General features: G+C 52.7%; 1 protein-coding gene across 1 annotated transcript in view; it reads left to right on the top strand.

Moving 5' to 3' along the window:
* MEGF9 (multiple EGF like domains 9) overlaps positions 1-12,139 on the top strand; it is a 54,703-nt gene that overhangs the window by 2,430 nt on the left and 40,134 nt on the right. The window lies entirely within an intron of this gene.

Here is a 12,139-nt window from a genome sequence, read left to right as displayed (position 1 = left end):
AGAGCACGAGGAGAAAACTCTCCCCCATCAACTGCAGCCGTTTGGCTTTGGGTCTGTTCCTGGATAAGGGAGAGCAGGATCGTAACGCTGGGTGATTTAAGGACAGGTTGGAAGCATGTCTCTGGGGGTGATCATCAGTCTAGCTCAGCGGCGGCAGGTGGCCCTGGTCGGGCAGCCACAGCAGAGGCCCTAGCACAAGTGTCCCTGGCTCCAGAGCAGCTCTGTAATGAGCTGGGCTGTGAGCTGATGCCATGCACCATATTTTTGAAGCATTCATGAAGCATTTCCCTTGGTGTTCCCATGTCTGTCACCCTCTGGGAACAGTACCCCCCTCCCGCGGGTCTGTATTATTCATGCTGACTTTGCTTAAATTTTGAAGCTGTGCTTTTCCTCCCATAACACTCTTAAAAAAGCGATCCTTTTTCAAGAGGTTTAACAACAAAAGCTTATGCCTCTGGAGCTGAGGAAAAAAAATAATCCTTGGAGACATTTGGCTGGAGCTGGCATCTGCGGGGCTCTTTGCAGGGAGATGGGCCTAAGGGGGAGCAGCAGGGATGGTGGAGGAGGAGAAGGCACCTGCAGGAGGCTGCTCCCACAGAGCCCACAGCAGGGGACAATCTACCAGGCAGCGCTGTGAGCACTGACTGCTGGTGGGGAGCTTGGGTTTGCTCAGAAGTCGGTGGGTAGGCTGTGGCTCTGGGGGAATTAATGGGTACATACACTGCAAGAGGTCCGCAGGAACCTGTGGTAGCAGACAGGGATTTCTCTTTGACTGTGCGTTTTTGAGCAGGACTGCTGCTTTGGGCAGTGAAGGTCTGAGCTGGTGACCCACCAGGGACCCTCAGATCCCAGGGAAAAACAGAGCCCTACATTTGTTTTAAGCAGAAAGACAAAGCCCTGGTTTTGCAAGGAGGAATCCCCACTTCCTTTCCTTCCTTGGGGATCCCCACTTCCTTTCCTTCCCTCAACCACTCGAGCACAATAAACCAAACAACCTGCAATAAGGCATACACTTGGGGGGGGCATGACAAGTCTCCTGTAGAAGTCAGGGCTCTTGATCTTGTATTGGACGCTGCCAAAGGGCGTGGGGAAGGGCTGGAACAGGAAGAGGGACTGCACCCCACAGCAAAAACCGAGCAGCAGCAAGTTACCAGATACCATCTTGTTTTCACGGCTCTCACGGCCGAAGTGGGTCACCAGGCACAAGTGCTGCCTCTCTGCTCTCCTTTCTCAACGTCAGGGCTGATAGCCAGGCTGGCTTTAAAACCACTCCATTTATTAATTATTTTCTCTGAGATAGGATCCCTTTCACAATTTTCCTTGCAAGTCCTGATGGTGGTTAAATAATAAAGTGGATAAATCTTGGCAATACCAGCTACGTACTTTCTAGTGCATAAACGTGTGCGCAAACGTGAAAGGGTCTTTTGAGTCCAGACACCTTCTTTATGTGAAGAGCTGGTGATGGCCCTTGTGCTGCCAGCATTCAAGACCTCTGTGCCTCATAAGCCCTGAAGAACAAACTGATTCACATGCTCTGTGTGGATTTTGGTAACAGGGGTGAATGTCATCATGTCTTGCTCTTCTCAGGATGGAGTCTTGGTAGCAGAGGCAGAGGGTTTTAAAGCAATGCTCCACTGTCTGTGCTCACAGACCTTCTCTGAGCTGCTCGGACAGACAGTTTGGGTGACTGAGACCTGGCAGAGGAATTTTGTTCCAGCTGGGAGAGAAACTGGAAAGTTTCAAAATTCTCTGTGAGAGACTGGAAAAAATATTTAGTGCTTGGTCAAAAAGATTTTAATAATTAGAAACATTTTTTTGTTTTCATGTTGATTTGTTTTATATTCTAAAATTAGATATAAAAAAATATGTTTCAGAATGGAACAACTCAAGGAAACTTGTTCCAAAAGTTTGGGAAGAGGATGTTGTGACTCGGTAGGAGCAATGTGTTTCTCCTTCTGTCCCTGACATGACATTTCTGTCAAGTGGACAGTCTTTTGATGTAGAAATGGACACTGTCTTTTGATGTTTTCATTTTGACATGCTTGCATTGGCCGACAGAATAAGGACTCTGTTTTCTCGCTTTTCCAAGCACCTTCACCTATTTAAATGAGAGCTGCACTCCTGCTATTTGCAGGCAGTATAGGCGAGATGCCGTGGGCACCATCACCATGGATATTCCTTGCATAGGCACGACCGTGCCGAGAGAAGCCGTACACTGCAGGGAACACACTTTATATAACTTCAAGGCTCAGGGAATGTTTCCCAAGTTTATGTTAGACACTGAGCAAAGCTGTTGGCTGCACACAAACGTCCGTGTTGCCCGTGTTACCCTTGGGCTGCAGGGCGCCGTGGTGGTCGTGTGATGCGTGGGCGATGTGAAGGTGATGCCCAGGGGCTCTCATGTCTCTGCTCTCTGCCTCCAGCACTGTGATCCAGCCCCCCACAGCCGACCTCCCCACTTGCTCATACTTATGGTGTGAGTAATCCGCAGCGGGGCACGGAGCCTGCAAGCTGACCAGAACAGGGTCAGGACTTGCTGCTGCTTCCACAGCTCCAGCTTGATTGCTCCCTGTTGGGTTCAGACCCAAAGGGAGCCAGGATCTGGCCTGTCGTTTTCTGAAGCACAGCAGAGTTCTGCTGATACTGCACCAGCAAATGGATTTGAAAGGAGAAAGGAGCAGATTAACCCTCCTCTAGCACAGCCACCTAGCACAGGGGCATCGTGACGCTTTCTCCTGAAAGCAATGTCTATGCTGGCAGGATAAGGGTTAGCCACAGTGTGGATTTAAGCTTCCCAGTCCCCCTGTCCTGTGCATTTTTTGCCCCACTGAGCTCCATCATTCAGACGGCCTCCCAAGAGACAGCTGGGGATGTCTGCCATGCGATGGCGTGGTTGTTGCCCAGCTCTACCTGATGCTGTCTGCCCAGGGGGCTCAAAGGGACAGCTTGGTCCCCTGTACCCCTCTGAGATTTTGCCTGTGCGGTGATGGGCAGTGTGAGCCCAGGCCTGCAGACAGAACCTCCTGTGGCCCTGAGTCTTTGCTCAGCACATTTTTTAAAAATATTTTCTTTTATTTTATTTTGAGAAGTTTAACCAGCTGCTCTACTTTCTCAGCAGCAAACGGTGCCGTTATAATAACATTAGGGAAACGCTGCCACGGAGAGGTTCGACAAATAAATCCTCAGGACCTTCCCAGGGGTCTGGAAAGGTTTTATTTGTTTGGTTGCTCGTTTCCCTTTCGTGGAGATGAGGGAAGGGGAGCGCAGGGAAGCGCTGCTGATCCCGAGGATGGCCTCTCCTTCAGAGCCCGATGTTGGGCTTCCTGAACCGAGGGGGGGCAACCCCTGGGGCTGCTGGGGCGCATTTCAGGCCTGGAGAAACACCTGGGCAGGCCCTCTGGGAGGGCTGTAGCACTCAGGCACGCAGCCAACAAATCTGCAGGCTTTGAATTCAGCACCTTCCCCCACCTCCAAGCCAACACGGGCTTTGTTCGCCTGTGGACAGCCCAATTTCCACTGCATAAACCCAGCCCCCTTCTGCCCTTGTGTGAGGCACCACCAGAACTGTTATTCCTTTAAACCAAAGTAAAATGGATGTCTTTTGTCTCCCTTTTTATGAAAAAAATCGGTCTGCCCGGCTGCCAGTGGGGTTGATCCCGGAGCTGAGCCTGCGGCTGGAAGCCGTGGGGCTTCCTGGGGCGGCCACGCCGTGCTTCACCTTCCTCCTCCTGCCTTTGATGTGCGTTTTGTTGAGGTGATGGACGCAACAAGGAAACGCGTTACCAAGGCAATGGGAGGAAAACCTGAGCCTCAAATTACAGATTTCTTCTCCAGCAGGGCCTGGAGGGAATGGGGGGAGCGAAAAGCATGCCGTGCTGTTGGCTTCAGCAAGAGCTGTGTGGGGCTGTGTGGAGGACTGAGCACCCCACGCTGCTCACCCTGGGGACTGTTACCCGTCACGGAGGGAATTTGTCTTTCTTCTGCAGTTCTGGGGGGTTTTGTGGGCAGCTGATCCTTTATCCATGCAACTGTGCTGAGCTAGGCCCCATGGTGAGATCTGGGGGCCGCTGCGCTGTGCAGGAGGCTCAGCCCGGGGTCACGCTCTCCCGGGTGGCCAGCCGCCTTCTCCTGGAGCAGGGATGCAATTCCCAGCCTGGGAGCCTTGGGTAGGAGCCGGGGACCTCTGGCTGGCCGTGTCCCACCACCAGGCCTCTGGCTGTCCGCAGAGTGCTGTCACATCGTGCTCGGAGAGCCCGGACGGGGAGGCAGATGTTGCACAGCTGTGCACTGCGTGGAGCAACACTGCCATGCAGCGGCCGCTGCCGTCCCCTCCTCAGGGGCTGGCGTCTCCTCGATGACAATTCAGCCATTTCCCAGGGAAAAGGATCCTGCCCGGCAGTCTTCTTCCCTCAAAAGCGGTGTTTGCAACAGGGGGATCACCTGCTGGTTGAAGAGGAGGGAGATGTTAGCAGCTGTCCAGCAAGAAGTGTATTTTTCCAGCATATTTAGCTTTCTTTTTTAAAAATAAATAAATAAATAAATAAATACCATAGTGCTGCCACTGCACATGGCCAGGGCAATGCTGGCAGCTCCCAGAGGAGCTGGGCATGGCCAGGTTGTGGCCAGCTGGCTCCGACCTGGGCTCCCTGCAGGTTCCCGGACCCGAGCCTGGCTGCAGGCAGTGCCTGTGCCCTCGAGCAGCACCCGCAGCCTGGCCCCACAGGGTGCTGGGGGCGGAAAAGGGACAACAGGGAAATGGTGACAGCTGGCACAAAAAATATCCCTTTTCCCAGGTGGTATGCCAGCATCCAGCCTTTAACAAGCTACACTCTTACCGTAAGAGCCCAAACACCACTATTATGGCTTGAATAAATGTGAAATCAGAGCAGTTCAGTGAGAATCACCTGGGAAGGAAGAAGGAGCTCAGACTTTAGCAAAGAGGGGTAATTTGGGCTGGTTGGGTCCTGTAAAAAGACTTGAGGGGGTTATAGCGGGGCACCAGCTCCACGGGAGCTTCCAGGTGATGGGTGACTCAGCCGGGACCGAAAACGATTCCTGGATGTGTGAGGGGAAATGGTGCGCAGGAGGTGGAGGAGGATTTTGCATTTTATGGAGCCAGGGAGACTGATTTGGGAATTTTGCAGCCAGTTCAGGTGTCTGCAATTAAGAGAGGGTGTCGGAGAGTGTTGAAAAGAGCTGCAAAAATGATTGAAGGGACGGAGAACGAGCCATACACAGGGAGAACTTAAAGACCTCCATCTGCTTGCGTTATTAAAAAAAGAGCTTGAGAGGTGACTTGATGACAGCGGATAAATACCTGCACAGGGGGAAAAGGCTGGGTACTGCAGGTTCTGTAACCTATAAGGGAGAAAAACACAAAGGGGCAGCTGGAAGCAAGGGCCAGACGAAGTCATACTGGAAATAAATCACCTCATTGTTTTTTCTAAAAAAAAAAAAAAAAAAAAAGAAACACAACAAAACCAGATCTAACATTTTGGAACAAATCCAAAGCGAAACATTTTTCATTCTCGGTGTCTTGAAATGAAGGCTGGAGTCTTTTCTGAAAGGCACGTGTTAGCTAAGGCTCAAGGTAGTGCTCAATGGCCAGGGCCTCGTGTGGGGCTGGTTGGGTTAAACGGCTGCGGGGCTGCGCTCAGCCTGCGGTGCCGTCAGGAAGGACACCCCGGCACATGTGTTTGGGCTTATCCACCAGGCTGCGAATAAAGGACATTAACTCGGGAGGAAGGATGTAGGCAAAAAAAAGAGGGAAAAAATCCACTTGGGCCTTTGCATTTTGTTTATTGGCTTTTAAGAAAAAATAAAATCACAGAGTATCCAAAGCCACCCCCTTGACGCAACCACCTGCAGGTGCAGAGCAGCTGGCTGGGGTCCGGTCGGTTGGAATAGCCCCTTGTGTGTGGACAAGCGGCTGTCCTGCGTTAATTAAACCAGTTTAAGAAGGGGTTTGCTGTGCTGATGCAGAATGTACAGATAACCACAGCCCCGAGGCCTGTCAGGGTAGAAATATCAGATCTGGCTTTTGGAGAGTGGGTTGCACATCTGGTCTGTCGTCCTGGAGCATACAGGAACCTCTTTGCTGCATCTCTCCTCACTGTGCTCATGGTCCTGTTCACTCCCAGCTCAGCCGATTGCCCTTCAAATCCTGGTTCCTGGATCGGGCAGCCCAGAGCTGCCAGTCCCCCGAAATCATGGCTGGGTTTTGGGATGTGTCAGTGCCTGGCTGTGGCTTCTCCACACAGCGGCGAAACTCCCCACGTGATGCTGAGTGCCCCAGAGCTGTTCCCCGCCGTCAGTACGAGCCCCAGCCTTGGTTCGGCCCCATGAGGATTCATTAAAACAGAGGCATGTGGAAAAATGGGAAACACAAAACCTGCTCTGTTTAATTTGGGCTGCACCCCCTCCCCTTCCCCCAGGCCCCGGTCCCTGCGTCCCAGGCAGTAATGCGCTTTCAGCATCAGCGCCAAAACCCAAGCCCTGGAGTGAAAGGCAAAATGCTTGTACGTGGCAGAAAGCGGGAGAGATTGAAAGTGTTACTGGTGCTTTAGGGTGGGTAATAGCAGGAGATTTGCTGACGGGATCTGGAAAAAAAGCCCTTTTTTTCAAAGGAGCTGTATAATCCCTGGTAGCTCGGTGTCTCACGCTCAAGGACTTGCCTGCTCGATGTGCTGTCAGACAAGGGAAGGATTTGCTGCTCTCTTCTGTGGATGTGCAGTACAGAAACTCTCCCACACTGCTTTTCTAAATCTCATTTGAAGGGATGCTCTGCTGTTCCAACCGAGCGACAGAGCTGCTCCCGTCTGTGCCCCACATCGCAGAAATAATCCAAACTGAAAAGGGAGCAGAAAGCAGCAGCCACGGAGGGATGCTCCTGAAGTCTGGAGTGCAGCACCCCCGGGGCTGCTGATGGGAGAGGGGCCGGGGGTGGTGCTGGGGGCTGCGGGGCTGCGGTGAGAGGAAAAAGCTGGAGGTGAGGGAAAACATCTGGGTGTGAAACATGGTGTGTGTATGGGAACAACGCTTCCCACGGGGCCTGCAAGCTGCCCTGGGCAGCCCGTGGAGAAGCAGGAGTGCGGGTCCTGCTGTGATGACCTTGGTGGGAAAAGGTTGGTAAAGAAAACCCACCTCCTCCCCCCAAATCCACGCATTTGACCATCGCTGACCTCATTTAGCTCAGCCCGGGAGCTGCTGGGAGTGTCAGAAACGCTGTAAATCAGAACCAACCCCAAGACTGTGCTGAATTAAAGCCCGTTCCCTGGAGCATGACGGAGTGGGACAGACCTTGCTGAGCCGTGGGTGCAGCTCGGGCTGAGCTGTGTTGGCTTCTCTGGCTGGGAGGCTCCTGCCCAAGTCTTGCTCCAGTGCTGAGGAAGGCACCAAGAGCCTGGGGGCTGTGGTGGTGGCGGTTCCAGTGCCACCAACTGGAGCTCCATGGGGGGCCCAGCTGCAGGCAAAGCTGTGTTGGCAGCAGGAAGGGCAGAAGGCACTTCAGGAGAAGCAATTTTTATTAGAGAATGCAGTTTTGCTGAAATCAAACCCTTTTGTGGGAGCACGTAGGAAATTATTGTCAGGGAAAGAAATCAGAGCCACTCATTTTGACCTTCAGAGGATACATAATTTTTTTTTTCCAAAGCAATTTCAATGAGTTGCTTGATTTAGTTTTAACTTCCCTGCTCAGATTGATTTCATTTCAATCTTGCGAGGGCGCGAGCTGCTGTTTCCGCATCGCCCCTTGGCACTGCGCGCGGTGCTGCACCAGCTGCACCCTCAGCAGCCTCCTGCTGCCGTGCTCCTCTTAGCACGGCAAACGCAGTCACCCTCGATCCAGGCCCCTGAGAACGTTCTCCATAAAATTTTGGATGGATTTGGAGATGAAAACACATTTCAAAGCCCCACAGTTTCCCGTGGAACAGAGACCCCAGTTTCTGAGCAGTTTGAGTCAGCAGTGCAGGGCTGTTTCAATCCGGCCTCTCAGAGAGCAGTGATGAACATATGCAGTAGGCAATTTATTCGGTCTTTTACATGTGCGGGAGATTTTTGATGTGAAAAGGAGCTTAGCTTTCCGTCTGTATGACCTTGATGTACTTAAAGTCAAGCCGCTCTTCAAGCGCGTGCAGAACTGGGACCTACGAGCGCTGCCTGCACCGCCGCCGCGTCCCGCTCCGTGCCACCGGTGCTCCCCCCTGCGAGGGAGGAGGGCTGGCTGCTAGTTGCATTTATTCGAAATGACGACAGACCTGTGCTCGTGCTGGCTTTGTTTATGCCCAGGTTGGGAGCAGTGGCAGCGTGTGGCATTTCGCAGCCCCGTCTTGCTCGACTCCGGCAGTGAAAATAAAGCCGTGACTTTTGCTTCTGTTTTAAATCAGTTCCTGGTGGGGATCATTGTCCGAGCCATGTGCTAGCGCCGCGCCGTGACGCATTCGTTCACGAAGGCTCTCGGGAATTCTGTCTCATCCATCACGCCTTGGATTGTTTGAGGATTTTAAAAAATGGTGAACGTGCATGTGGATTAGTGACACTATTCACCATGGAGGTGCAGCCTAGGGAACATAGAAGTGTTCCTAAAACCACGGCTGGAAAAGTTTCCAGTGCCGCACAGGGGAGACCCTTTGCATTTAAAGCACAATTTTCCCCCAAAAGATGACCCTGATGTGCCTCAAGCTGCCCGTATCCTCTTGTGGCAGGCTTTTTAAAGAGGGGGGCAGCCACCTGCCCTCACCCACCAGGCCGACACTTCACCGTGCCCCCGTCCCCATGGGTGCTGTGCATGGTGCTGGCATTTCGGGGCTCTGCCTGCCCAGGAGCAGACACAACGTCCGAAAATGCTTGGTACACCTTGGCCTAATGGGAAGTGTGCAGCAAAACGCCGCTTTGGAAAAGAAGGCTGCTGAGAAGATTCATTACTCCTGCATTGCAATTAATGAAAATTATAAGGAAAAAAAAAAAAGGTTTTGGCTTTGTCTCGTGAGTTATGCTGGATGTCAGAATTAACATCTCATTGAATTATCAAAGCTTTCAAGCACTGGGTGGTGGAGGGAGAGAGGCTTGGGGCTTGCAAATAGGTCAGAGAAAGCCGGTTGCTAAATAGCTCACTGAAACTTTCCACTGGGGAAGAAAATCTTGCTGATTTGTTGGAATAGGAACAATTCCAGGGAGGCTGGCGATACCCTCCAAACTTGTGCAAGAAGCAGGCACGGCGGCCCCACACAACCCAGGCTGCTCTTTGTCAGCTCGCTCCCCGCGGTCCCACCCGCTCCAACGCACACTTCTCACTTTCTCATCGCAAACTGAGGTCATGGAGAGGAGGGAAGCAGGACTGCTGCAGGGCAGCGCTGTGCCCGAGGGAGGCTGGTGGATTTTGGGCTGCTCGCTTTTGGGGTTTCAGCTTGGGCTGTGCAGCAATTGCAACCGCAGCAGACATCACTGGGCCAAGCGGTGAGTCCTGTGGCGAGTTCCCCATCAGCTGCTTCCCCAGCCCCAGGCCGGCGCTGGGGGGATTCAGCCCTGCAGTCACCAGGTCACGGTGTCACCGCAAGGGCTCTGGGCCACCAGCAGGGCACGGGTGCCAAAGTTTTCTCTTTGCAACCCTTTCTAAGAGCTCTCATCAGCCAGCGTGGAAGGGAGCCAGCTGGGCCAGATGTGCAGCAGCAGTCGCTGGCGTTGGGGCTCTCCTGCATGCCAGCGGGCACCGGTCCCCTCCCGTGGGTCCTGCTGCACAAAGGACGCCCACGGATGCTGGCCCACATGGGGCCTCTCTGAGCCTCCTCCAAATGGGGCGACGGCACAGAGCTCGTGGGGATGTGGAGACGAGAGGGGTCATGATTTGCTTAAGATTATATTCTCGCCTGCTTGGCTGCTCCCCAGCAGGAGAGAATATAATATTTTGGAAACCAGATGAGCAGATCCAGCAGACGACGCTGTGCTGCTCGTGCCTCCATCAAGAGCCGGGAGCTGGGCGCAGCGTCCGTCCTTGCAGCGCCGACTGTGGTATCGGGGCAGCCACCGAGGCTGTCCCATTTTTATTTAGAAGTAAGGAATTTCTTTGTGCCAGACAACCCGCTCCTTAACAATCGTTCCTCTGCTCGGCTTCTCCCTTCCCATCTGCGCAGACAATAACCTGGTGGGAAGGGCTGGGGGAGACCGGGAGCAGCAAACCGCCCCTTCTGCCGGCTGCGTGCCCCCGGCCGGGGGGAGCCGCTGCTCCCCGGGGCAGTGCCCGCACAAAGCCGGGCCCAGAAGGGTTTGTCTCCATGGGGGAAATGGCTCGGCGTAGCTGTGGCTGTAGGGAATAATAATTATATTATGGGGCCGGAATAAAGCCCCATTCATTTCGGAGGAGGGGATGGATTTGGAGGAAGTGTAGAGGGTAACAGTGCCCAGAGCAGCCACACCGACAGCATTTCCCTCACAGACAAACCCAAAATACTGTGCTAGAGAAGGGCTCACGGCCTGGACGGTGTGGTGGGCCCAGGCGAGGCTGTCTAACCCCCTAGAGCCCCGTGTCGGCTCCCGGAGGAAGAAGAGGGTCCAACGCTCGTCCATGGGCATCCCCACGGGATGGGGACAGGTGGCTGGGAGGTGCCGTGTGCCCCGCACCATGCTGCGGTGCCCCTCCTGCAGCGGGGTGTGAGGGGTGTATGGGGGTGTATGGGGGTGTATAGGGGTGCATTGGGGTGTAGGGGGGTGCATTGGGGTGTAGGGGGGTGACCACGGCCCCCCATGGCTCTGCCTGGCCCCCGCAAGCTGCCCCACTCCCTGGCATCGCTGCTGGAAGCGGTGCTTTCCCCATCCCACGGATCTGTGAGGCTCCAGGCTCGCGGTGCGCACGAGGTAGCAGTGGCCCAGGGGGGCGCCGTTAATAATAATTAATTAATATCCGTGTCCCCGGGTTTCCTTCCCCCCCAGCCCTGCTGCCGAAGCTCCTCAGGCCAGGCCGAGGTGGCTCCCAACGTGCGGGGGCTCCCAACGTGCTCCCAAACGGGGGGCTGTGGGCACGGGGGGGGCGTCGCCAGGGTGGGGTCCCGCTGACAGCCCGGTGGTGTCAGCGTCAGGGTGGGTCTGCAGAGTCAGGGGGGGGTCAGTTTTTAAGGAAGGGGTGTAAGGAAAATGAAATACGGAGATACGAAATACAGGAGATGGTCATACAAATAAAAATGTAAAGCACAGGGAAGCGTAAGGCATATAAAAACCTATAAATATCAAATACATGAAAAAACAGAACACGTGAAAATATAAAACGTATAAAGTATGGCATATACAAAAATAAAAATGCAGAATATATATAAAATATAAACCATAAACACATACAATATAGAAAAATATAAAGAGATAAAATATGTAACATGTAATATGTATAAAAATACAGAATGGGAACGTATAAAATGGAGGTAACAATATAAGCCATAAAGGCATAAAATATAAAAAAAGGTAAAATATAGAAAAAAATCAAATATATGATTTTATGATTCTATGATCAAATATAGAAAAAGGTGTTTAACATGTTTGTATAAAAATACAGAACATAAACACAAAATATGTATAAAAATATAGGCCATAAAGACATAAAAAATATAAAAAAATATAGAAAAAGATCAAATATATGATTTTATGATCAAATATGGAAAAAGATAAAATTGTATAAAATATAATGTATGTGTATAATGTATAATATGTATGGTATGTATAAAAAGAAAAATACAGAATACAAAACATAACATGCGCAAAAATAAAAATAAAGAATGCAAACCATCAAATATTAAATACCCAACATCTGAACCATAAAATACAGAAACTGATAAGCCATAAAGACGCAAAATATAGAAAATCACAAGCCACAGACGCCCTAAGAATGGAAGAATGTGACAAACAGAAGAATGCCAGATGCAGGAACAGGCGAAATGCGTGAGAAGCACGGACACGGGCACGGCCCCGGGCAGGCCCGCCGCAGGCCGCCCCGCGTACAAAGCGCCGTGCCCAGCGCCCCCCCCCCCCCGCCCCGCTCCCGCACCGCGCGCGAGGCCCCGCCCCTCTCCCCGCCCCCCGCGGGATCCGATTGGCTGCGCGGCGCGAAGCCGGCGTCGACGCGGGGCCGGGCGCGGCTGCGATTGGCCGGGCGGGGCCG

The sequence above is a fragment of the Oxyura jamaicensis genome, chromosome 17 (assembly GCF_011077185.1).
Source record: "Oxyura jamaicensis isolate SHBP4307 breed ruddy duck chromosome 17, BPBGC_Ojam_1.0, whole genome shotgun sequence".
In the NCBI taxonomy this organism is placed as follows: domain Eukaryota; kingdom Metazoa; phylum Chordata; class Aves; order Anseriformes; family Anatidae; genus Oxyura; species Oxyura jamaicensis.
The sequence above is the reverse complement of the archived record's forward strand: the minus strand, read 5'-3'. Positions and strand labels throughout refer to the sequence as shown.